The following is a 17,891-nucleotide window of genomic DNA, read 5'->3' as shown; positions in this document are numbered from 1 at the left end:
TCTCAAATTTGAAGTAAGCGTAAGACTTGGTTAGACGTCAGGATGGCCGAGCGGTCTAAGGCGCCAGACTCAAGAACATATCTTCGCCTTAAGAAGGTGCGAGCGTTCTGGTCTACAATTGTAGGCGTGGGTTCGAATCCCACTTCTGACACGTTGTTTTTAATATGAAATTCGGATCGTGTTTTATGTAAAATAAGCAATATCTCTCAAATTTGAAGTAAGCATAAGACTTGGTTAGACGTCAGGATGGCCGAGCGGTCTAAGGCGCCAGACTCAAGAATATATCTTCGCCTTAAGAAGGTGCGAGTGTTCTGGTCTACAATTGTAGGCGTGGGTTCGAATCCCACTTCTGACACGTTGTTTCTAATATGAAATTTTGATCGTGTTTTATGTAAAATAAGCAATATCTCTCAAATTTGAAGTAAGCGTGAGACTTGGTTAAACGTCAGGATGGCCGAGCGGTCTAAGGCGCCAGACTCAAGAATATATCTTCGCCTTAAGAAGGTGCGAGTATTCTGGTCTACAATTGTATTCGTGGGTTCGAATCCCACTTCTGACACGTTGTTTTTAATATGAAATTTGGATCGTGTTTTATGTAAAATAAGCAATATCTCTCAAATTTGAAGTAAGCGTAAGACTTGGTTAAACGTAAGGATGGCCGAGCGGTCTAAGTCGCCTATCTCAAGAATATATCTTCGCCTTAAGAAGATGCGAATGTTCCGGTCTGCAATTGCAGACGTGGGATCGAATCCCACTTCTGACACGTTGTTTTTAATATGAAATTTGGATCGTGTTTTATGTAAAATAAGCAATATCTCTCAAATTTAAAGTAAGCGTAAGACTTGGTTAAACGTCAGGATGGCCGAGCGGTCTAAGGCGCCAGACTCAAGAATATATCTTCGCCTTAAGAAGGTGCGAGTGTTCTGGTCTACAATTGTAGGCGAGGTTTCTAATCCCACTTCTGACATGTTGATTTTAATATGAAATTTGGATCGTGTTTTATGTAAAATAAGCAATATCTCTCAAATTTGAAGTAAGCGTAAGACTTGGTTAGACGTCAGGATGGCCGAGCGGTCTAAGGCGCCAGACTCAAGAATATATCAATATATCTTCGCCTTAAGAAGGTGGGAGTGTTCTGGTCTACAATTGTAGGCGTTGGTTCGAATCCCACTTCTGACACGTTGTTTCTGATATGAAATTTTGATCGTGTTTTATGTAAAATAAGCAATATCTCTCAAATTTGAAGTAAGCGTAACACTTGGTTAAACGTAAGGATGGCCGAGCGGTCTAAGGCGCCAGACTCAAGAATATATCTTCGCCTTAAGAAGGTGCGAGTGTTATGGTCTACAATTGTAGGCGTGGTTTCTAATCCCACTTCTGACACGTTGTTTTTAATATGAAATTTGGATCGTGTTTTATGTAAACTAAGCAATATCTCTCAAATTTGAAGTAATCGTAAGACTTGGTTAAACGTCAGGATGGCCGAGCAGTCTAAGGCGCCAGACTCAAGAATATGTCTTCGCCTTAAGAAGGTGCGAGTGTTCTGGTCTACAATTGTAGGCGTGGGTTCGAATCCCACTTCTGACACGTCGTTTTTAATATGAAATTTGGATCGTGTTATATGTAAAATAAGCAATATCTCTCAAACTTGAAGTAAGCGTAAGACTTGGTTAGACGTCAGGATGGCCGAGCGGTCTAAGGCGCCAGACTCAAGAATATATCTTCGCCTTAAGAAGGTGCGAGTGTTCTGGTCTACAATTGTAGGCGTGGGTTCGAATCCCACTTCTGACATGTTGTTTTTAATATGAAATTTGGATCGTGTTTTATGTAAAATAAGCAATATCTCTCAAATTTGAAGTAAGCGTAAGACTTGGTTAAACGTCAGGATGGCCGAGCGGTCTAAGGCGCCAGACTCAAGAATATATCTTCGCCTTAAGAAGGTGCGAGTGTTCTGGTCTACAATTGTAGGCGTGGGTTCGAATCCCACTTCTGACATGTTGTTTTTAATATGAAATTTGGACAGTGTTTTATGTAAAATAAGCAATATCTCTCAAATTTGAAGTAAGCGTAAGACTTGGTTAAACGTAAGGATGGCCGAGCGGTCTAAGGCGCCAGACTCAAGAATATATCTTCGCCTTAAGAAGGTGCGAGTGTTATGGTCTACAATTGTAGGCGTGGTTTCTAATCCCACTTCTGACACGTTGTTTTTAATATGAAATTTGGATCGTGTTTTATGTAAAATAAGCAATATCTCTCAAATTTGAAGTAAGCGTAAGACTTGGTTAAACGTCAGGGTGGCCGAGCGGTCTAAGGCGCCAGACTCAAGAATATATCTTCGCCTTAAGAAGGTGCGAGTGTTCTGGTCTACAATTGTAGGCGTGGTTTCTAATCCCACTTCTGACACGTTGTTTTTAATATGAAATTTGGACAGTGTTTTATGTAAAATAAGCAATATCTCTCAAATTTGAAGTAAGCGTAACACTTGGTTAAACGTAAGGATGGCCGAGCGGTCTAAGGCGCCAGACTCAAGAATATATCTTCGCCTTAAGAAGGTGCGAGTGTTATGGTCTACAATTGTAGGCGTGGTTTCTAATCCCACTTCTGACACGTTGTTTTTAATATGAAATTTGGATCGTGTTTTATGTAAAATAAGCAATATCTCTCAAATTTGAAGTAAGCGTAAGACTTGGTTAAACGTCAGGGTGGCCGAGCGGTCTAAGGCGCCAGACTCAAGAATATATCTTCGCCTTAAGAAGGTGCGAGTGTTCTGGTCTACAATTGTAGGCGTGGGTTCGAATCCCACTTCTGACACGTTGTTTTTAATATGAAATTTGGATCGTGTTTTATGTAAAATAAGCAATATCTCTCAAATTTGAAGTAAGCGTAAGACTTGGTTAGACGTCAGGATGGCCGAGCGGTCTAAAGCGCCAGACTCAAGAATATATCTTCTCCTTAAGAAGGTGCGAGTGTTCTGGTCTACATTGTAGGTGTGGGTTCGAATCCCAGTTCTGATATGTTGTTTTTAATATGAAATTTAGATCGTGTTTTATGTAAAATAAGCAATATCTCTCAAATTTGAAGTAAGCGTAAGACTTGACTAAACGTAAGGGTGGCCGAGCGGTCTAAGGCGCCAGACTCAAGAATATATCTTCGCCTTAAGAAGGTGCGAGTGTTCTGGTCTACAATTGTAGGCGTGGGTTCGAATCCCACTTCTGACATGTTGTTTTTAATATGAAATTTGGACAGTGTTTTATGTAAAATAAGCAATATCTCTCAAACTTGAAGTAAGCGTAAGACTTGGTTAGACGTCAGGATGGCCGAGCGGTCTAAGGCGCCAGACTCAAGAATATATCTTCTCCTTAAGAAGGTGCGAGTGTTCTGGTCTACAATTGTAGGCGTGGGTTCGAATCCCACTTCTGACACATTGTTTTTAATATGAAATTTGGATCGTGTTTTATGTAAAATAAGCAATATCTCTCAAACTTGAAGTAAGCGTAAGACTTGGTTAGACGTCAGGATGGCCGAGCGGTCTAAGGCGCCAGACTCAAGAATATATCTTTGCCTTAAGAAGGTGCGAGTGTTCTGGTCTACAATTGTAGGCGTGGGTTCGAATCCCACTTCTGACATGTTGTTTTTAATATGAAATTTGGACAGTGTTTTATGTAAAATAAGCAATATCTCTCAAATTTGAAGTAAGCGTAAGACTTGGTTAGACGTCAGGATGGCCGAGCGGTCTAAGGCGCCAGACTCAAGAACATATCTTCGCCTTAAGAAGGTGCGAGCGTTCTGGTCTACAATTGTAGGCGTGGGTTCGAATCCCACTTCTGACACGTTGTTTTTAATATGAAATTTGGATCGTGTTTTATGTAAAATAAGCAATATCTCTCAAATTTGAAGTAAGCATAAAACTTGGTTAGACGTCAGGATGGCCGAGCGGTCTAAGGCGCCAGACTCAAGAATATATCTTCGCCTTAAGAAGGTGCGAGTGTTCTGGTCTACAATTGTAGGCGTGGGTTCGAATCCCACTTCTGACACGTTGTTTCTAATATGAAATTTTGATCGTGTTTTATGTAAAATAAGCAATATCTCTCAAATTTGAAGTAAGCGTGAGACTTGGTTAAACGTCAGGATGGCCGAGCGGTCTAAGCCGCCAGACTCAAGAATATATCTTCGCCTTAAGAAGGTGCGAGTATTCTGGTCTACAATTGTATTCGTGGGTTCGAATCCCACTTCTGACACGTTTTTAATATGAAATTTGGATCGTGTTTTATGTAAAATAAGCAATATCTCTCAAATTTGAAGTAAGCGTAAGACTTGGTTAAACGTAAGGATGGCCGAGCGGTCTAAGTCGCCTATCTCAAGAATATATCTTCGCCTTAAGAAGATGCGAGTGTTCTGGTCTGCAATTGCAGACGTGGGATCGAATCCCACTTCTGACACGTTGTTTTTAATATGAAATTTGGATCGTGTTTTATGTAAAATAAGCAATATCTCTCAAATTTGAAGTAACCGTAAGACTTGACTAAACGTAAGGGTGGCCGAGCGGTCTAAGGCGCCAGACTCAAGAATATATCTTCGCCTTAAGAAGGTGCGAGTGTTCTGGTCTACAATTGTAGGCGTGGGTTCGAATCCCACTTCTGACATGTTGTTTTTAATATGAAATTTGGACAGTGTTTTATGTAAAATAAGCAATATCTCTCAAACTTGAAGTAAGCGTAAGACTTGGTTAGACGTCAGGATGGCCGAGCGGTCTAAGGCGCCAGACTCAAGAATATATCTTCTCCTTAAGAAGGTGCGAGTGTTCTGGTCTACAATTGTAGGCGTGGGTTCGAATCCCACTTCTGACACATTGTTTTTAATATGAAATTTGGATCGTGTTTTATGTAAAATAAGCAATATCTCTCAAACTTGAAGTAAGCGTAAGACTTGGTTAGACGTCAGGATGGCCGAGCGGTCTAAGGCGCCAGGCTCAAGAATATATCTTCGCCTTAAGAAGGTGCGAGTGTTCTGGTCTACAATTGTAGGCGTGGGTTCGAATCCCACTTCTGACATGTTGTTTTTAATATGAAATTTGGACAGTGTTTTATGTAAAATAAGCAATATCTCTCAAATTTGAAGTAAGCGTAAGACTTGGTTAGACGTCAGGATGGCCGAGCGGTCTAAGGCGCCAGACTCAAGAACATATCTTCGCCTTAAGAAGGTGCGAGCGTTCTGGTCTACAATTGTAGGCGTGGGTTCGAATCCCACTTCTGACACGTTGTTTTTAATATGAAATTTGGATCGTGTTTTATGTAAAATAAGCAATATCTCTCAAATTTGAAGTAAGCATAAAACTTGGTTAGACGTCAGGATGGCCGAGCGGTCTAAGGCGCCAGACTCAAGAATATATCTTCGCCTTAAGAAGGTGCGAGTGTTCTGGTCTACAATTGTAGGCGTGGGTTCGAATCCCACTTCTGACACGTTGTTTCTAATATGAAATTTTGATCGTGTTTTATGTAAAATAAGCAATATCTCTCAAATTTGAAGTAAGCGTGAGACTTGGTTAAACGTCAGGATGGCCGAGCGGTCTAAGGCGCCAGACTCAAGAATATATCTTCGCCTTAAGAAGGTGCGAGTATTCTGGTCTACAATTGTATTCGTGGGTTCGAATCCCACTTCTGACACGTTGTTTTTAATATGAAATTTGGATCGTGTTTTATGTAAAATAAGCAATATCTCTCAAATTTGAAGTAAGCGTAAGACTTGGTTAAACGTAAGGATGGCCGAGCGGTCTAAGTCGCCTATCTCAAGAATATATCTTCGCCTTAAGAAGATGCGAGTGTTCTGGTCTGCAATTGCAGACGTGGGATCGAATCCCACTTCTGACACGTTGTTTTTAATATGAAATTTGGATCGTGTTTTATGTAAAATAAGCAATATCTCTCAAATTTAAAGTAAGCGTAAGACTTGGTTAAACGTCAGGATGGCCGAGCGGTCTAAGGCGCCAGACTCAAGAATATATCTTCGCCTTAAGAAGGTGCGAGTGTTCTGGTCTACAATTGTAGGCGAGGTTTCTAATCCCACTTCTGACATGTTGATTTTAATATGAAATTTGGATCGTGTTTTATGTAAAATAAGCAATATCTCTCAAATTTGAAGTAAGCGTAAGACTTGGTTAGACGTCAGGATGGCCGAGCGGTCTAAGGCGCCAGACTCAAGAATATATCTTCTCCTTAAGAAGGTGCGAGTGTTCTGGTCTACAATTGTAGGCGTGGGTTCGAATCCCACTTCTGACACATTGTTTTTAATATGAAATTTGGATCGTGTTTTATGTAAAATAAGCAATATCTCTCAAACTTGAAGTAAGCGTAAGACTTGGTTAGACGTCAGGATGGCCGAGCGGTCTAAGGCGCCAGACTCAAGAATATATCTTCTCCTTAAGAAGGTGCGAGTGTTCTGGTCTACAATTGTAGGCGTGGGTTCGAATCCCACTTCTGACACATTGTTTTTAATATGAAATTTGGATCGTGTTTTATGTAAAATAAGCAATATCTCTCAAATTTGAAGTAAGCGTAAGACTTGGTTAAACGTCAGGATGGCCGAGCGGTCTAAGGCGCCAGACTCAAGAATATATCTTCGCCTTAAGAAGGTGCGAGTGTTCTGGTCTACAATTGTAGGCGTGGGTTCGAATCCCACTTCTGACATGTTGTTTTTAATATGAAATTTGGACAGTGTTTTATGTAAAATAAGCAATATCTCTCAAATTTGAAGTAAGCGTAAGACTTGGTTAAACGTAAGGATGGCCGAGCGGTCTAAGGCGCCAGACTCAAGAATATATCTTCGCCTTAAGAAGGTGCGAGTGTTATGGTCTACAATTGTAGGCGTGGTTTCTAATCCCACTTCTGACACGTTGTTTTTAATATGAAATTTGGATCGTGTTTTATGTAAAATAAGCAATATCTCTCAAATTTGAAGTAAGCGTAAGACTTGGTTAAACGTCAGGGTGGCCGAGCGGTCTAAGGCGCCAGACTCAAGAATATATCTTCGCCTTAAGAAGGTGCGAGTGTTCTGGTCTACAATTGTAGGCGTGGTTTCTAATCCCACTTCTGACACGTTGTTTTTAATATGAAATTTGGACAGTGTTTTATGTAAAATAAGCAATATCTCTCAAATTTGAAGTAAGCGTAACACTTGGTTAAACGTAAGGATGGCCGAGCGGTCTAAGGCGCCAGACTCAAGAATATATCTTCGCCTTAAGAAGGTGCGAGTGTTATGGTCTACAATTGTAGGCGTGGTTTCTAATCCCACTTCTGACACGTTGTTTTTAATATGAAATTTGGATCGTGTTTTATGTAAAATAAGCAATATCTCTCAAATTTGAAGTAAGCGTAAGACTTGGTTAAACGTCAGGGTGGCCGAGCGGTCTAAGGCGCCAGACTCAAGAATATATCTTCGCCTTAAGAAGGTGCGAGTGTTCTGGTCTACAATTGTAGGCGTGGGTTCGAATCCCACTTCTGACACGTTGTTTTTAATATGAAATTTGGATCGTGTTTTATGTAAAATAAGCAATATCTCTCAAATTTGAAGTAAGCGTAAGACTTGGTTAAACGTAAGGATGGCCGAGCGGTCTAAGTCGCCTATCTCAAGAATATATCTTCGCCTTAAGAAGATGCGAGTGTTCTGGTCTGCAATTGCAGACGTGGGATCGAATCCCACTTCTGACACGTTGTTTTTAATATGAAATTTGGATCGTGTTTTATGTAAAATAAGCAATATCTCTCAAATTTGAAGTAACCGTAAGACTTGACTAAACGTAAGGGTGGCCGAGCGGTCTAAGGCGCCAGACTCAAGAATATATCTTCGCCTTAAGAAGGTGCGAGTGTTCTGGTCTACAATTGTAGGCGTGGGTTCGAATCCCACTTCTGACATGTTGTTTTTAATATGAAATTTGGACAGTGTTTTATGTAAAATAAGCAATATCTCTCAAACTTGAAGTAAGCGTAAGACTTGGTTAGACGTCAGGATGGCCGAGCGGTCTAAGGCGCCAGACTCAAGAATATATCTTCTCCTTAAGAAGGTGCGAGTGTTCTGGTCTACAATTGTAGGCGTGGGTTCGAATCCCACTTCTGACACATTGTTTTTAATATGAAATTTGGATCGTGTTTTATGTAAAATAAGCAATATCTCTCAAACTTGAAGTAAGCGTAAGACTTGGTTAGACGTCAGGATGGCCGAGCGGTCTAAGGCGCCAGACTCAAGAATATATCTTCGCCTTAAGAAGGTGCGAGTGTTCTGGTCTACAATTGTAGGCGTGGGTTCGAATCCCACTTCTGACATGTTGTTTTTAATATGAAATTTGGACAGTGTTTTATGTAAAATAAGCAATATCTCTCAAATTTGAAGTAAGCGTAAGACTTGGTTAGACGTCAGGATGGCCGAGCGGTCTAAGGCGCCAGACTCAAGAACATATCTTCGCCTTAAGAAGGTGCGAGCGTTCTGGTCTACAATTGTAGGCGTGGGTTCGAATCCCACTTCTGACACGTTGTTTTTAATATGAAATTTGGATCGTGTTTTATGTAAAATAAGCAATATCTCTCAAATTTGAAGTAAGCATAAAACTTGGTTAGACGTCAGGATGGCCGAGCGGTCTAAGGCGCCAGACTCAAGAATATATCTTCGCCTTAAGAAGGTGCGAGTGTTCTGGTCTACAATTGTAGGCGTGGGTTCGAATCCCACTTCTGACACGTTGTTTCTAATATGAAATTTTGATCGTGTTTTATGTAAAATAAGCAATATCTCTCAAATTTGAAGTAAGCGTGAGACTTGGTTAAACGTCAGGATGGCCGAGCGGTCTAAGCCGCCAGACTCAAGAATATATCTTCGCCTTAAGAAGGTGCGAGTATTCTGGTCTACAATTGTATTCGTGGGTTCGAATCCCACTTCTGACACGTTTTTAATATGAAATTTGGATCGTGTTTTATGTAAAATAAGCAATATCTCTCAAATTTGAAGTAAGCGTAAGACTTGGTTAAACGTAAGGATGGCCGAGCGGTCTAAGTCGCCTATCTCAAGAATATATCTTCGCCTTAAGAAGATGCGAGTGTTCTGGTCTGCAATTGCAGACGTGGGATCGAATCCCACTTCTGACACGTTGTTTTTAATATGAAATTTGGATCGTGTTTTATGTAAAATAAGCAATATCTCTCAAATTTGAAGTAACCGTAAGACTTGACTAAACGTAAGGGTGGCCGAGCGGTCTAAGGCGCCAGACTCAAGAATATATCTTCGCCTTAAGAAGGTGCGAGTGTTCTGGTCTACAATTGTAGGCGTGGGTTCGAATCCCACTTCTGACATGTTGTTTTTAATATGAAATTTGGACAGTGTTTTATGTAAAATAAGCAATATCTCTCAAACTTGAAGTAAGCGTAAGACTTGGTTAGACGTCAGGATGGCCGAGCGGTCTAAGGCGCCAGACTCAAGAATATATCTTCTCCTTAAGAAGGTGCGAGTGTTCTGGTCTACAATTGTAGGCGTGGGTTCGAATCCCACTTCTGACACATTGTTTTTAATATGAAATTTGGATCGTGTTTTATGTAAAATAAGCAATATCTCTCAAACTTGAAGTAAGCGTAAGACTTGGTTAGACGTCAGGATGGCCGAGCGGTCTAAGGCGCCAGGCTCAAGAATATATCTTCGCCTTAAGAAGGTGCGAGTGTTCTGGTCTACAATTGTAGGCGTGGGTTCGAATCCCACTTCTGACATGTTGTTTTTAATATGAAATTTGGACAGTGTTTTATGTAAAATAAGCAATATCTCTCAAATTTGAAGTAAGCGTAAGACTTGGTTAGACGTCAGGATGGCCGAGCGGTCTAAGGCGCCAGACTCAAGAACATATCTTCGCCTTAAGAAGGTGCGAGCGTTCTGGTCTACAATTGTAGGCGTGGGTTCGAATCCCACTTCTGACACGTTGTTTTTAATATGAAATTTGGATCGTGTTTTATGTAAAATAAGCAATATCTCTCAAATTTGAAGTAAGCATAAAACTTGGTTAGACGTCAGGATGGCCGAGCGGTCTAAGGCGCCAGACTCAAGAATATATCTTCGCCTTAAGAAGGTGCGAGTGTTCTGGTCTACAATTGTAGGCGTGGGTTCGAATCCCACTTCTGACACGTTGTTTCTAATATGAAATTTTGATCGTGTTTTATGTAAAATAAGCAATATCTCTCAAATTTGAAGTAAGCGTGAGACTTGGTTAAACGTCAGGATGGCCGAGCGGTCTAAGCCGCCAGACTCAAGAATATATCTTCGCCTTAAGAAGGTGCGAGTATTCTGGTCTACAATTGTATTCGTGGGTTCGAATCCCACTTCTGACACGTTGTTTTTAATATGAAATTTGGATCGTGTTTTATGTAAAATAAGCAATATCTCTCAAATTTGAAGTAAGCGTAAGACTTGGTTAAACGTAAGGATGGCCGAGCGGTCTAAGTCGCCTATCTCAAGAATATATCTTCGCCTTAAGAAGATGCGAGTGTTCTGGTCTGCAATTGCAGACGTGGGATCGAATCCCACTTCTGACACGTTGTTTTTAATATGAAATTTGGATCGTGTTTTATGTAAAATAAGCAATATCTCTCAAATTTGAAGTAACCGTAAGACTTGACTAAACGTAAGGGTGGCCGAGCGGTCTAAGGCGCCAGACTCAAGAATATATCTTCGCCTTAAGAAGGTGCGAGTGTTCTGGTCTACAATTGTAGGCGTGGGTTCGAATCCCACTTCTGACATGTTGTTTTTAATATGAAATTTGGACAGTGTTTTATGTAAAATAAGCAATATCTCTCAAACTTGAAGTAAGCGTAAGACTTGGTTAGACGTCAGGATGGCCGAGCGGTCTAAGGCGCCAGACTCAAGAATATATCTTCTCCTTAAGAAGGTGCGAGTGTTCTGGTCTACAATTGTAGGCGTGGGTTCGAATCCCACTTCTGACACATTGTTTTTAATATGAAATTTGGATCGTGTTTTATGTAAAATAAGCAATATCTCTCAAACTTGAAGTAAGCGTAAGACTTGGTTAGACGTCAGGATGGCCGAGCGGTCTAAGGCGCCAGGCTCAAGAATATATCTTCGCCTTAAGAAGGTGCGAGTGTTCTGGTCTACAATTGTAGGCGTGGGTTCGAATCCCACTTCTGACATGTTGTTTTTAATATGAAATTTGGACAGTGTTTTATGTAAAATAAGCAATATCTCTCAAATTTGAAGTAAGCGTAAGACTTGGTTAGACGTCAGGATGGCCGAGCGGTCTAAGGCGCCAGACTCAAGAACATATCTTCGCCTTAAGAAGGTGCGAGCGTTCTGGTCTACAATTGTAGGCGTGGGTTCGAATCCCACTTCTGACACGTTGTTTTTAATATGAAATTTGGATCGTGTTTTATGTAAAATAAGCAATATCTCTCAAATTTGAAGTAAGCATAAAACTTGGTTAGACGTCAGGATGGCCGAGCGGTCTAAGGCGCCAGACTCAAGAATATATCTTCGCCTTAAGAAGGTGCGAGTGTTCTGGTCTACAATTGTAGGCGTGGGTTCGAATCCCACTTCTGACACGTTGTTTCTAATATGAAATTTTGATCGTGTTTTATGTAAAATAAGCAATATCTCTCAAATTTGAAGTAAGCGTGAGACTTGGTTAAACGTCAGGATGGCCGAGCGGTCTAAGCCGCCAGACTCAAGAATATATCTTCGCCTTAAGAAGGTGCGAGTATTCTGGTCTACAATTGTATTCGTGGGTTCGAATCCCACTTCTGACACGTTGTTTTTAATATGAAATTTGGATCGTGTTTTATGTAAAATAAGCAATATCTCTCAAATTTGAAGTAAGCGTAAGACTTGGTTAAACGTAAGGATGGCCGAGCGGTCTAAGTCGCCTATCTCAAGAATATATCTTCGCCTTAAGAAGATGCGAGTGTTCTGGTCTGCAATTGCAGACGTGGGATCGAATCCCACTTCTGACACGTTGTTTTTAATATGAAATTTGGATCGTGTTTTATGTAAAATAAGCAATATCTCTCAAATTTGAAGTAACCGTAAGACTTGACTAAACGTAAGGGTGGCCGAGCGGTCTAAGGCGCCAGACTCAAGAATATATCTTCGCCTTAAGAAGGTGCGAGTGTTCTGGTCTACAATTGTAGGCGTGGGTTCGAATCCCACTTCTGACATGTTGTTTTTAATATGAAATTTGGACAGTGTTTTATGTAAAATAAGCAATATCTCTCAAACTTGAAGTAAGCGTAAGACTTGGTTAGACGTCAGGATGGCCGAGCGGTCTAAGGCGCCAGACTCAAGAATATATCTTCTCCTTAAGAAGGTGCGAGTGTTCTGGTCTACAATTGTAGGCGTGGGTTCGAATCCCACTTCTGACACATTGTTTTTAATATGAAATTTGGATCGTGTTTTATGTAAAATAAGCAATATCTCTCAAACTTGAAGTAAGCGTAAGACTTGGTTAGACGTCAGGATGGCCGAGCGGTCTAAGGCGCCAGGCTCAAGAATATATCTTCGCCTTAAGAAGGTGCGAGTGTTCTGGTCTACAATTGTAGGCGTGGGTTCGAATCCCACTTCTGACATGTTGTTTTTAATATGAAATTTGGACAGTGTTTTATGTAAAATAAGCAATATCTCTCAAATTTGAAGTAAGCGTAAGACTTGGTTAGACGTCAGGATGGCCGAGCGGTCTAAGGCGCCAGACTCAAGAACATATCTTCGCCTTAAGAAGGTGCGAGCGTTCTGGTCTACAATTGTAGGCGTGGGTTCGAATCCCACTTCTGACACGTTGTTTTTAATATGAAATTTGGATCGTGTTTTATGTAAAATAAGCAATATCTCTCAAATTTGAAGTAAGCATAAAACTTGGTTAGACGTCAGGATGGCCGAGCGGTCTAAGGCGCCAGACTCAAGAATATATCTTCGCCTTAAGAAGGTGCGAGTGTTCTGGTCTACAATTGTAGGCGTGGGTTCGAATCCCACTTCTGACACGTTGTTTCTAATATGAAATTTTGATCGTGTTTTATGTAAAATAAGCAATATCTCTCAAATTTGAAGTAAGCGTGAGACTTGGTTAAACGTCAGGATGGCCGAGCGGTCTAAGGCGCCAGACTCAAGAATATATCTTCGCCTTAAGAAGGTGCGAGTATTCTGGTCTACAATTGTATTCGTGGGTTCGAATCCCACTTCTGACACGTTGTTTTTAATATGAAATTTGGATCGTGTTTTATGTAAAATAAGCAATATCTCTCAAATTTGAAGTAAGCGTAAGACTTGGTTAAACGTAAGGATGGCCGAGCGGTCTAAGTCGCCTATCTCAAGAATATATCTTCGCCTTAAGAAGATGCGAGTGTTCTGGTCTGCAATTGCAGACGTGGGATCGAATCCCACTTCTGACACGTTGTTTTTAATATGAAATTTGGATCGTGTTTTATGTAAAATAAGCAATATCTCTCAAATTTAAAGTAAGCGTAAGACTTGGTTAAACGTCAGGATGGCCGAGCGGTCTAAGGCGCCAGACTCAAGAATATATCTTCGCCTTAAGAAGGTGCGAGTGTTCTGGTCTACAATTGTAGGCGAGGTTTCTAATCCCACTTCTGACATGTTGATTTTAATATGAAATTTGGATCGTGTTTTATGTAAAATAAGCAATATCTCTCAAATTTGAAGTAAGCGTAAGACTTGGTTAGACGTCAGGATGGCCGAGCGGTCTAAGGCGCCAGACTCAAGAATATATCTTCTCCTTAAGAAGGTGCGAGTGTTCTGGTCTACAATTGTAGGCGTGGGTTCGAATCCCACTTCTGACACATTGTTTTTAATATGAAATTTGGATCGTGTTTTATGTAAAATAAGCAATATCTCTCAAACTTGAAGTAAGCGTAAGACTTGGTTAGACGTCAGGATGGCCGAGCGGTCTAAGGCGCCAGACTCAAGAATATATCTTTGCCTTAAGAAGGTGCGAGTGTTCTGGTCTACAATTGTAGGCGTGGGTTCGAATCCCACTTCTGACATGTTGTTTTTAATATGAAATTTGGACAGTGTTTTATGTAAAATAAGCAATATCTCTCAAATTTGAAGTAAGCGTAAGACTTGGTTAGACGTCAGGATGGCCGAGCGGTCTAAGGCGCCAGACTCAAGAACATATCTTCGCCTTAAGAAGGTGCGAGCGTTCTGGTCTACAATTGTAGGCGTGGGTTCGAATCCCACTTCTGACACGTTGTTTTTAATATGAAATTTGGATCGTGTTTTATGTAAAATAAGCAATATCTCTCAAATTTGAAGTAAGCATAAAACTTGGTTAGACGTCAGGATGGCCGAGCGGTCTAAGGCGCCAGACTCAAGAATATATCTTCGCCTTAAGAAGGTGCGAGTGTTCTGGTCTACAATTGTAGGCGTGGGTTCGAATCCCACTTCTGACACGTTGTTTCTAATATGAAATTTTGATCGTGTTTTATGTAAAATAAGCAATATCTCTCAAATTTGAAGTAAGCGTGAGACTTGGTTAAACGTCAGGATGGCCGAGCGGTCTAAGCCGCCAGACTCAAGAATATATCTTCGCCTTAAGAAGGTGCGAGTATTCTGGTCTACAATTGTATTCGTGGGTTCGAATCCCACTTCTGACACGTTGTTTTTAATATGAAATTTGGATCGTGTTTTATGTAAAATAAGCAATATCTCTCAAATTTGAAGTAAGCGTAAGACTTGGTTAAACGTAAGGATGGCCGAGCGGTCTAAGTCGCCTATCTCAAGAATATATCTTCGCCTTAAGAAGATGCGAGTGTTCTGGTCTGCAATTGCAGACGTGGGATCGAATCCCACTTCTGACACGTTGTTTTTAATATGAAATTTGGATCGTGTTTTATGTAAAATAAGCAATATCTCTCAAATTTGAAGTAACCGTAAGACTTGACTAAACGTAAGGGTGGCCGAGCGGTCTAAGGCGCCAGACTCAAGAATATATCTTCGCCTTAAGAAGGTGCGAGTGTTCTGGTCTACAATTGTAGGCGTGGGTTCGAATCCCACTTCTGACATGTTGTTTTTAATATGAAATTTGGACAGTGTTTTATGTAAAATAAGCAATATCTCTCAAACTTGAAGTAAGCGTAAGACTTGGTTAGACGTCAGGATGGCCGAGCGGTCTAAGGCGCCAGACTCAAGAATATATCTTCTCCTTAAGAAGGTGCGAGTGTTCTGGTCTACAATTGTAGGCGTGGGTTCGAATCCCACTTCTGACACATTGTTTTTAATATGAAATTTGGATCGTGTTTTATGTAAAATAAGCAATATCTCTCAAACTTGAAGTAAGCGTAAGACTTGGTTAGACGTCAGGATGGCCGAGCGGTCTAAGGCGCCAGGCTCAAGAATATATCTTCGCCTTAAGAAGGTGCGAGTGTTCTGGTCTACAATTGTAGGCGTGGGTTCGAATCCCACTTCTGACATGTTGTTTTTAATATGAAATTTGGACAGTGTTTTATGTAAAATAAGCAATATCTCTCAAATTTGAAGTAAGCGTAAGACTTGGTTAGACGTCAGGATGGCCGAGCGGTCTAAGGCGCCAGACTCAAGAACATATCTTCGCCTTAAGAAGGTGCGAGCGTTCTGGTCTACAATTGTAGGCGTGGGTTCGAATCCCACTTCTGACACGTTGTTTTTAATATGAAATTTGGATCGTGTTTTATGTAAAATAAGCAATATCTCTCAAATTTGAAGTAAGCATAAAACTTGGTTAGACGTCAGGATGGCCGAGCGGTCTAAGGCGCCAGACTCAAGAATATATCTTCGCCTTAAGAAGGTGCGAGTGTTCTGGTCTACAATTGTAGGCGTGGGTTCGAATCCCACTTCTGACACGTTGTTTCTAATATGAAATTTTGATCGTGTTTTATGTAAAATAAGCAATATCTCTCAAATTTGAAGTAAGCGTGAGACTTAGTTAAACGTCAGGATGGCCGAGCGGTCTAAGGCGCCAGACTCAAGAATATATCTTCGCCTTAAGAAGGTGCGAGTATTCTGGTCTACAATTGTATTCGTGGGTTCGAATCCCACTTCTGACACGTTGTTTTTAATATGAAATTTGGATCGTGTTTTATGTAAAATAAGCAATATCTCTCAAATTTGAAGTAAGCGTAAGACTTGGTTAAACGTAAGGATGGCCGAGCGGTCTAAGTCGCCTATCTCAAGAATATATCTTCGCCTTAAGAAGATGCGAGTGTTCTGGTCTGCAATTGCAGACGTGGGATCGAATCCCACTTCTGACACGTTGTTTTTAATATGAAATTTGGATCGTGTTTTATGTAAAATAAGCAATATCTCTCAAATTTAAAGTAAGCGTAAGACTTGGTTAAACGTCAGGATGGCCGAGCGGTCTAAGGCGCCAGACTCAAGAATATATCTTCGCCTTAAGAAGGTGCGAGTGTTCTGGTCTACAATTGTAGGCGAGGTTTCTAATCCCACTTCTGACATGTTGATTTTAATATGAAATTTGGATCGTGTTTTATGTAAAATAAGCAATATCTCTCAAATTTGAAGTAAGCGTAAGACTTGGTTAGACGTCAGGATGGCCGAGCGGTCTAAGGCGCCAGACTCAAGAATATATCAATATATCTTCGCCTTAAGAAGGTGGGAGTGTTCTGGTCTACAATTGTAGGCGTTGGTTCGAATCCCACTTCTGACACGTTGTTTCTGATATGAAATTTTGATCGTGTTTTATGTAAAATAAGCAATATCTCTCAAATTTGAAGTAAGCGTAACACTTGGTTAAACGTAAGGATGGCCGAGCGGTCTAAGGCGCCAGACTCAAGAATATATCTTCGCCTTAAGAAGGTGCGAGTGTTCTGGTCTACAATTGTAGGCGTGGGTTCGAATCCCACTTCTGACATGTTGTTTTTAATATGAAATTTGGACAGTGTTTTATGTAAAATAAGCAATATCTCTCAAATTTGAAGTAAGCGTAAGACTTGGTTAAACGTAAGGATGGCCGAGCGGTCTAAGGCGCCAGACTCAAGAATATATCTTCGCCTTAAGAAGGTGCGAGTGTTATGGTCTACAATTGTAGGCGTGGTTTCTAATCCCACTTCTGACACGTTGTTTTTAATATGAAATTTGGATCGTGTTTTATGTAAAATAAGCAATATCTCTCAAATTTGAAGTAAGCGTAAGACTTGGTTAAACGTCAGGGTGGCCGAGCGGTCTAAGGCGCCAGACTCAATAATATATCTTCGCCTTAAGAAGGTGCGAGTGTTCTGGTCTACAATTGTAGGCGTGGTTTCTAATCCCACTTCTGACACGTTGTTTTTAATATGAAATTTGGACAGTGTTTTATGTAAAATAAGCAATATCTCTCAAATTTGAAGTAAGCGTAACACTTGGTTAAACGTAAGGATGGCCGAGCGGTCTAAGGCGCCAGACTCAAGAATATATCTTCGCCTTAAGAAGGTGCGAGTGTTATGGTCTACAATTGTAGGCGTGGTTTCTAATCCCACTTCTGACACGTTGTTTTTAATATGAAATTTGGATCGTGTTTTATGTAAAATAAGCAATATCTCTCAAATTTGAAGTAAGCGTAAGACTTGGTTAAACGTCAGGGTGGCCGAGCGGTCTAAGGCGCCGGACTCAAGAATATATCTTCGCCTTAAGAAGGTGCGAGTGTTCTGGTCTACAATTGTAGGCGTGGGTTCGAATCCCACTTCTGACACGTTGTTTTTAATATGAAATTTGGATCGTGTTTTATGTAAAATAAGCAATATCTCTCAAATTTGAAGTAAGCGTAAGACTTGGTTAGACGTCAGGATGGCCGAGCGGTCTAAAGCGCCAGACTCAAGAATATATCTTCTCCTTAAGAAGGTGCGAGTGTTCTGGTCTACATTGTAGGTGTGGGTTCG

General features: G+C 40.8%; 57 non-coding genes across 57 annotated transcripts; all 57 read left to right on the top strand.

The window, feature by feature from the left end:
• Nucleotides 1-36: 36 nt before the first annotated feature.
• On the top strand, nt 37-151 carry TRNAL-CAA (transfer RNA leucine (anticodon CAA)). Its single transcript has 2 exons — nt 37-74; nt 106-151. It is a non-coding gene; the product is annotated as a tRNA-Leu (tRNA).
• Nucleotides 152-240: 89 nt separating this feature from the next.
• Nucleotides 241-355, top strand: TRNAL-CAA (transfer RNA leucine (anticodon CAA)). Its single transcript has 2 exons — nt 241-278; nt 310-355. It is a non-coding gene; the product is annotated as a tRNA-Leu (tRNA).
• Nucleotides 356-444: 89 nt separating this feature from the next.
• Nucleotides 445-559, top strand: TRNAL-CAA (transfer RNA leucine (anticodon CAA)). Its single transcript has 2 exons — nt 445-482; nt 514-559. It is a non-coding gene; the product is annotated as a tRNA-Leu (tRNA).
• Nucleotides 560-1,056: 497 nt separating this feature from the next.
• TRNAL-CAA (transfer RNA leucine (anticodon CAA)) lies at nt 1,057-1,179 on the top strand. The gene is made up of 2 exons: nt 1,057-1,094; nt 1,134-1,179. It is a non-coding gene; the product is annotated as a tRNA-Leu (tRNA).
• A 293-nt stretch (nt 1,180-1,472) lies between these two features.
• TRNAL-CAA (transfer RNA leucine (anticodon CAA)) lies at nt 1,473-1,587 on the top strand. The gene is made up of 2 exons: nt 1,473-1,510; nt 1,542-1,587. It is a non-coding gene; the product is annotated as a tRNA-Leu (tRNA).
• Nucleotides 1,588-1,676: 89 nt separating this feature from the next.
• Nucleotides 1,677-1,791, top strand: TRNAL-CAA (transfer RNA leucine (anticodon CAA)). The gene is made up of 2 exons: nt 1,677-1,714; nt 1,746-1,791. It is a non-coding gene; the product is annotated as a tRNA-Leu (tRNA).
• An 89-nt stretch (nt 1,792-1,880) lies between these two features.
• Nucleotides 1,881-1,995, top strand: TRNAL-CAA (transfer RNA leucine (anticodon CAA)). The gene is made up of 2 exons: nt 1,881-1,918; nt 1,950-1,995. It is a non-coding gene; the product is annotated as a tRNA-Leu (tRNA).
• A 701-nt stretch (nt 1,996-2,696) lies between these two features.
• Nucleotides 2,697-2,811, top strand: TRNAL-CAA (transfer RNA leucine (anticodon CAA)). Its single transcript has 2 exons — nt 2,697-2,734; nt 2,766-2,811. It is a non-coding gene; the product is annotated as a tRNA-Leu (tRNA).
• A 292-nt stretch (nt 2,812-3,103) lies between these two features.
• Nucleotides 3,104-3,218, top strand: TRNAL-CAA (transfer RNA leucine (anticodon CAA)). The gene is made up of 2 exons: nt 3,104-3,141; nt 3,173-3,218. It is a non-coding gene; the product is annotated as a tRNA-Leu (tRNA).
• An 89-nt stretch (nt 3,219-3,307) lies between these two features.
• TRNAL-CAA (transfer RNA leucine (anticodon CAA)) lies at nt 3,308-3,422 on the top strand. The gene is made up of 2 exons: nt 3,308-3,345; nt 3,377-3,422. It is a non-coding gene; the product is annotated as a tRNA-Leu (tRNA).
• An 89-nt stretch (nt 3,423-3,511) lies between these two features.
• On the top strand, nt 3,512-3,626 carry TRNAL-CAA (transfer RNA leucine (anticodon CAA)). Its single transcript has 2 exons — nt 3,512-3,549; nt 3,581-3,626. It is a non-coding gene; the product is annotated as a tRNA-Leu (tRNA).
• An 89-nt stretch (nt 3,627-3,715) lies between these two features.
• TRNAL-CAA (transfer RNA leucine (anticodon CAA)) lies at nt 3,716-3,830 on the top strand. Its single transcript has 2 exons — nt 3,716-3,753; nt 3,785-3,830. It is a non-coding gene; the product is annotated as a tRNA-Leu (tRNA).
• An 89-nt stretch (nt 3,831-3,919) lies between these two features.
• On the top strand, nt 3,920-4,034 carry TRNAL-CAA (transfer RNA leucine (anticodon CAA)). The gene is made up of 2 exons: nt 3,920-3,957; nt 3,989-4,034. It is a non-coding gene; the product is annotated as a tRNA-Leu (tRNA).
• A 494-nt stretch (nt 4,035-4,528) lies between these two features.
• On the top strand, nt 4,529-4,643 carry TRNAL-CAA (transfer RNA leucine (anticodon CAA)). The gene is made up of 2 exons: nt 4,529-4,566; nt 4,598-4,643. It is a non-coding gene; the product is annotated as a tRNA-Leu (tRNA).
• Nucleotides 4,644-4,732: 89 nt separating this feature from the next.
• TRNAL-CAA (transfer RNA leucine (anticodon CAA)) lies at nt 4,733-4,847 on the top strand. Its single transcript has 2 exons — nt 4,733-4,770; nt 4,802-4,847. It is a non-coding gene; the product is annotated as a tRNA-Leu (tRNA).
• Nucleotides 4,848-4,936: 89 nt separating this feature from the next.
• On the top strand, nt 4,937-5,051 carry TRNAL-CAA (transfer RNA leucine (anticodon CAA)). Its single transcript has 2 exons — nt 4,937-4,974; nt 5,006-5,051. It is a non-coding gene; the product is annotated as a tRNA-Leu (tRNA).
• Nucleotides 5,052-5,140: 89 nt separating this feature from the next.
• TRNAL-CAA (transfer RNA leucine (anticodon CAA)) lies at nt 5,141-5,255 on the top strand. Its single transcript has 2 exons — nt 5,141-5,178; nt 5,210-5,255. It is a non-coding gene; the product is annotated as a tRNA-Leu (tRNA).
• An 89-nt stretch (nt 5,256-5,344) lies between these two features.
• Nucleotides 5,345-5,459, top strand: TRNAL-CAA (transfer RNA leucine (anticodon CAA)). The gene is made up of 2 exons: nt 5,345-5,382; nt 5,414-5,459. It is a non-coding gene; the product is annotated as a tRNA-Leu (tRNA).
• An 89-nt stretch (nt 5,460-5,548) lies between these two features.
• On the top strand, nt 5,549-5,663 carry TRNAL-CAA (transfer RNA leucine (anticodon CAA)). Its single transcript has 2 exons — nt 5,549-5,586; nt 5,618-5,663. It is a non-coding gene; the product is annotated as a tRNA-Leu (tRNA).
• A 497-nt stretch (nt 5,664-6,160) lies between these two features.
• On the top strand, nt 6,161-6,275 carry TRNAL-CAA (transfer RNA leucine (anticodon CAA)). Its single transcript has 2 exons — nt 6,161-6,198; nt 6,230-6,275. It is a non-coding gene; the product is annotated as a tRNA-Leu (tRNA).
• Nucleotides 6,276-6,364: 89 nt separating this feature from the next.
• On the top strand, nt 6,365-6,479 carry TRNAL-CAA (transfer RNA leucine (anticodon CAA)). The gene is made up of 2 exons: nt 6,365-6,402; nt 6,434-6,479. It is a non-coding gene; the product is annotated as a tRNA-Leu (tRNA).
• Nucleotides 6,480-6,568: 89 nt separating this feature from the next.
• On the top strand, nt 6,569-6,683 carry TRNAL-CAA (transfer RNA leucine (anticodon CAA)). Its single transcript has 2 exons — nt 6,569-6,606; nt 6,638-6,683. It is a non-coding gene; the product is annotated as a tRNA-Leu (tRNA).
• A 701-nt stretch (nt 6,684-7,384) lies between these two features.
• Nucleotides 7,385-7,499, top strand: TRNAL-CAA (transfer RNA leucine (anticodon CAA)). Its single transcript has 2 exons — nt 7,385-7,422; nt 7,454-7,499. It is a non-coding gene; the product is annotated as a tRNA-Leu (tRNA).
• A 293-nt stretch (nt 7,500-7,792) lies between these two features.
• TRNAL-CAA (transfer RNA leucine (anticodon CAA)) lies at nt 7,793-7,907 on the top strand. Its single transcript has 2 exons — nt 7,793-7,830; nt 7,862-7,907. It is a non-coding gene; the product is annotated as a tRNA-Leu (tRNA).
• An 89-nt stretch (nt 7,908-7,996) lies between these two features.
• Nucleotides 7,997-8,111, top strand: TRNAL-CAA (transfer RNA leucine (anticodon CAA)). Its single transcript has 2 exons — nt 7,997-8,034; nt 8,066-8,111. It is a non-coding gene; the product is annotated as a tRNA-Leu (tRNA).
• An 89-nt stretch (nt 8,112-8,200) lies between these two features.
• TRNAL-CAA (transfer RNA leucine (anticodon CAA)) lies at nt 8,201-8,315 on the top strand. Its single transcript has 2 exons — nt 8,201-8,238; nt 8,270-8,315. It is a non-coding gene; the product is annotated as a tRNA-Leu (tRNA).
• Nucleotides 8,316-8,404: 89 nt separating this feature from the next.
• TRNAL-CAA (transfer RNA leucine (anticodon CAA)) lies at nt 8,405-8,519 on the top strand. The gene is made up of 2 exons: nt 8,405-8,442; nt 8,474-8,519. It is a non-coding gene; the product is annotated as a tRNA-Leu (tRNA).
• Nucleotides 8,520-8,608: 89 nt separating this feature from the next.
• On the top strand, nt 8,609-8,723 carry TRNAL-CAA (transfer RNA leucine (anticodon CAA)). Its single transcript has 2 exons — nt 8,609-8,646; nt 8,678-8,723. It is a non-coding gene; the product is annotated as a tRNA-Leu (tRNA).
• Nucleotides 8,724-9,217: 494 nt separating this feature from the next.
• TRNAL-CAA (transfer RNA leucine (anticodon CAA)) lies at nt 9,218-9,332 on the top strand. The gene is made up of 2 exons: nt 9,218-9,255; nt 9,287-9,332. It is a non-coding gene; the product is annotated as a tRNA-Leu (tRNA).
• An 89-nt stretch (nt 9,333-9,421) lies between these two features.
• TRNAL-CAA (transfer RNA leucine (anticodon CAA)) lies at nt 9,422-9,536 on the top strand. The gene is made up of 2 exons: nt 9,422-9,459; nt 9,491-9,536. It is a non-coding gene; the product is annotated as a tRNA-Leu (tRNA).
• An 89-nt stretch (nt 9,537-9,625) lies between these two features.
• Nucleotides 9,626-9,740, top strand: TRNAL-CAA (transfer RNA leucine (anticodon CAA)). The gene is made up of 2 exons: nt 9,626-9,663; nt 9,695-9,740. It is a non-coding gene; the product is annotated as a tRNA-Leu (tRNA).
• An 89-nt stretch (nt 9,741-9,829) lies between these two features.
• TRNAL-CAA (transfer RNA leucine (anticodon CAA)) lies at nt 9,830-9,944 on the top strand. Its single transcript has 2 exons — nt 9,830-9,867; nt 9,899-9,944. It is a non-coding gene; the product is annotated as a tRNA-Leu (tRNA).
• An 89-nt stretch (nt 9,945-10,033) lies between these two features.
• Nucleotides 10,034-10,148, top strand: TRNAL-CAA (transfer RNA leucine (anticodon CAA)). The gene is made up of 2 exons: nt 10,034-10,071; nt 10,103-10,148. It is a non-coding gene; the product is annotated as a tRNA-Leu (tRNA).
• A 497-nt stretch (nt 10,149-10,645) lies between these two features.
• Nucleotides 10,646-10,760, top strand: TRNAL-CAA (transfer RNA leucine (anticodon CAA)). The gene is made up of 2 exons: nt 10,646-10,683; nt 10,715-10,760. It is a non-coding gene; the product is annotated as a tRNA-Leu (tRNA).
• Nucleotides 10,761-10,849: 89 nt separating this feature from the next.
• On the top strand, nt 10,850-10,964 carry TRNAL-CAA (transfer RNA leucine (anticodon CAA)). The gene is made up of 2 exons: nt 10,850-10,887; nt 10,919-10,964. It is a non-coding gene; the product is annotated as a tRNA-Leu (tRNA).
• Nucleotides 10,965-11,053: 89 nt separating this feature from the next.
• Nucleotides 11,054-11,168, top strand: TRNAL-CAA (transfer RNA leucine (anticodon CAA)). Its single transcript has 2 exons — nt 11,054-11,091; nt 11,123-11,168. It is a non-coding gene; the product is annotated as a tRNA-Leu (tRNA).
• Nucleotides 11,169-11,257: 89 nt separating this feature from the next.
• TRNAL-CAA (transfer RNA leucine (anticodon CAA)) lies at nt 11,258-11,372 on the top strand. The gene is made up of 2 exons: nt 11,258-11,295; nt 11,327-11,372. It is a non-coding gene; the product is annotated as a tRNA-Leu (tRNA).
• Nucleotides 11,373-11,461: 89 nt separating this feature from the next.
• TRNAL-CAA (transfer RNA leucine (anticodon CAA)) lies at nt 11,462-11,576 on the top strand. Its single transcript has 2 exons — nt 11,462-11,499; nt 11,531-11,576. It is a non-coding gene; the product is annotated as a tRNA-Leu (tRNA).
• A 497-nt stretch (nt 11,577-12,073) lies between these two features.
• TRNAL-CAA (transfer RNA leucine (anticodon CAA)) lies at nt 12,074-12,188 on the top strand. The gene is made up of 2 exons: nt 12,074-12,111; nt 12,143-12,188. It is a non-coding gene; the product is annotated as a tRNA-Leu (tRNA).
• Nucleotides 12,189-12,277: 89 nt separating this feature from the next.
• On the top strand, nt 12,278-12,392 carry TRNAL-CAA (transfer RNA leucine (anticodon CAA)). Its single transcript has 2 exons — nt 12,278-12,315; nt 12,347-12,392. It is a non-coding gene; the product is annotated as a tRNA-Leu (tRNA).
• Nucleotides 12,393-12,481: 89 nt separating this feature from the next.
• Nucleotides 12,482-12,596, top strand: TRNAL-CAA (transfer RNA leucine (anticodon CAA)). The gene is made up of 2 exons: nt 12,482-12,519; nt 12,551-12,596. It is a non-coding gene; the product is annotated as a tRNA-Leu (tRNA).
• An 89-nt stretch (nt 12,597-12,685) lies between these two features.
• Nucleotides 12,686-12,800, top strand: TRNAL-CAA (transfer RNA leucine (anticodon CAA)). The gene is made up of 2 exons: nt 12,686-12,723; nt 12,755-12,800. It is a non-coding gene; the product is annotated as a tRNA-Leu (tRNA).
• An 89-nt stretch (nt 12,801-12,889) lies between these two features.
• Nucleotides 12,890-13,004, top strand: TRNAL-CAA (transfer RNA leucine (anticodon CAA)). The gene is made up of 2 exons: nt 12,890-12,927; nt 12,959-13,004. It is a non-coding gene; the product is annotated as a tRNA-Leu (tRNA).
• Nucleotides 13,005-13,093: 89 nt separating this feature from the next.
• On the top strand, nt 13,094-13,208 carry TRNAL-CAA (transfer RNA leucine (anticodon CAA)). The gene is made up of 2 exons: nt 13,094-13,131; nt 13,163-13,208. It is a non-coding gene; the product is annotated as a tRNA-Leu (tRNA).
• Nucleotides 13,209-13,705: 497 nt separating this feature from the next.
• Nucleotides 13,706-13,820, top strand: TRNAL-CAA (transfer RNA leucine (anticodon CAA)). The gene is made up of 2 exons: nt 13,706-13,743; nt 13,775-13,820. It is a non-coding gene; the product is annotated as a tRNA-Leu (tRNA).
• An 89-nt stretch (nt 13,821-13,909) lies between these two features.
• On the top strand, nt 13,910-14,024 carry TRNAL-CAA (transfer RNA leucine (anticodon CAA)). Its single transcript has 2 exons — nt 13,910-13,947; nt 13,979-14,024. It is a non-coding gene; the product is annotated as a tRNA-Leu (tRNA).
• An 89-nt stretch (nt 14,025-14,113) lies between these two features.
• Nucleotides 14,114-14,228, top strand: TRNAL-CAA (transfer RNA leucine (anticodon CAA)). The gene is made up of 2 exons: nt 14,114-14,151; nt 14,183-14,228. It is a non-coding gene; the product is annotated as a tRNA-Leu (tRNA).
• Nucleotides 14,229-14,317: 89 nt separating this feature from the next.
• On the top strand, nt 14,318-14,432 carry TRNAL-CAA (transfer RNA leucine (anticodon CAA)). Its single transcript has 2 exons — nt 14,318-14,355; nt 14,387-14,432. It is a non-coding gene; the product is annotated as a tRNA-Leu (tRNA).
• A 497-nt stretch (nt 14,433-14,929) lies between these two features.
• On the top strand, nt 14,930-15,044 carry TRNAL-CAA (transfer RNA leucine (anticodon CAA)). The gene is made up of 2 exons: nt 14,930-14,967; nt 14,999-15,044. It is a non-coding gene; the product is annotated as a tRNA-Leu (tRNA).
• An 89-nt stretch (nt 15,045-15,133) lies between these two features.
• Nucleotides 15,134-15,248, top strand: TRNAL-CAA (transfer RNA leucine (anticodon CAA)). Its single transcript has 2 exons — nt 15,134-15,171; nt 15,203-15,248. It is a non-coding gene; the product is annotated as a tRNA-Leu (tRNA).
• Nucleotides 15,249-15,337: 89 nt separating this feature from the next.
• TRNAL-CAA (transfer RNA leucine (anticodon CAA)) lies at nt 15,338-15,452 on the top strand. Its single transcript has 2 exons — nt 15,338-15,375; nt 15,407-15,452. It is a non-coding gene; the product is annotated as a tRNA-Leu (tRNA).
• Nucleotides 15,453-15,541: 89 nt separating this feature from the next.
• Nucleotides 15,542-15,656, top strand: TRNAL-CAA (transfer RNA leucine (anticodon CAA)). The gene is made up of 2 exons: nt 15,542-15,579; nt 15,611-15,656. It is a non-coding gene; the product is annotated as a tRNA-Leu (tRNA).
• Nucleotides 15,657-15,745: 89 nt separating this feature from the next.
• On the top strand, nt 15,746-15,860 carry TRNAL-CAA (transfer RNA leucine (anticodon CAA)). Its single transcript has 2 exons — nt 15,746-15,783; nt 15,815-15,860. It is a non-coding gene; the product is annotated as a tRNA-Leu (tRNA).
• An 89-nt stretch (nt 15,861-15,949) lies between these two features.
• On the top strand, nt 15,950-16,064 carry TRNAL-CAA (transfer RNA leucine (anticodon CAA)). Its single transcript has 2 exons — nt 15,950-15,987; nt 16,019-16,064. It is a non-coding gene; the product is annotated as a tRNA-Leu (tRNA).
• A 497-nt stretch (nt 16,065-16,561) lies between these two features.
• On the top strand, nt 16,562-16,684 carry TRNAL-CAA (transfer RNA leucine (anticodon CAA)). The gene is made up of 2 exons: nt 16,562-16,599; nt 16,639-16,684. It is a non-coding gene; the product is annotated as a tRNA-Leu (tRNA).
• Nucleotides 16,685-16,773: 89 nt separating this feature from the next.
• Nucleotides 16,774-16,888, top strand: TRNAL-CAA (transfer RNA leucine (anticodon CAA)). The gene is made up of 2 exons: nt 16,774-16,811; nt 16,843-16,888. It is a non-coding gene; the product is annotated as a tRNA-Leu (tRNA).
• A 701-nt stretch (nt 16,889-17,589) lies between these two features.
• TRNAL-CAA (transfer RNA leucine (anticodon CAA)) lies at nt 17,590-17,704 on the top strand. The gene is made up of 2 exons: nt 17,590-17,627; nt 17,659-17,704. It is a non-coding gene; the product is annotated as a tRNA-Leu (tRNA).
• Nucleotides 17,705-17,891: the final 187 nt, after the last annotated feature.

Source organism: Pholcus phalangioides, unplaced genomic scaffold (genome assembly GCF_987345545.1).
Source record: "Pholcus phalangioides strain wild (caught in Gottingen) unplaced genomic scaffold, Ppha-v1.0 ptg000015l_1, whole genome shotgun sequence".
Classification (NCBI taxonomy): Eukaryota; Metazoa; Arthropoda; class Arachnida; order Araneae; family Pholcidae; genus Pholcus; species Pholcus phalangioides.
Note: the sequence above shows the minus strand (reverse complement) of the source record. Positions and strands in the feature narration are given on the sequence as shown.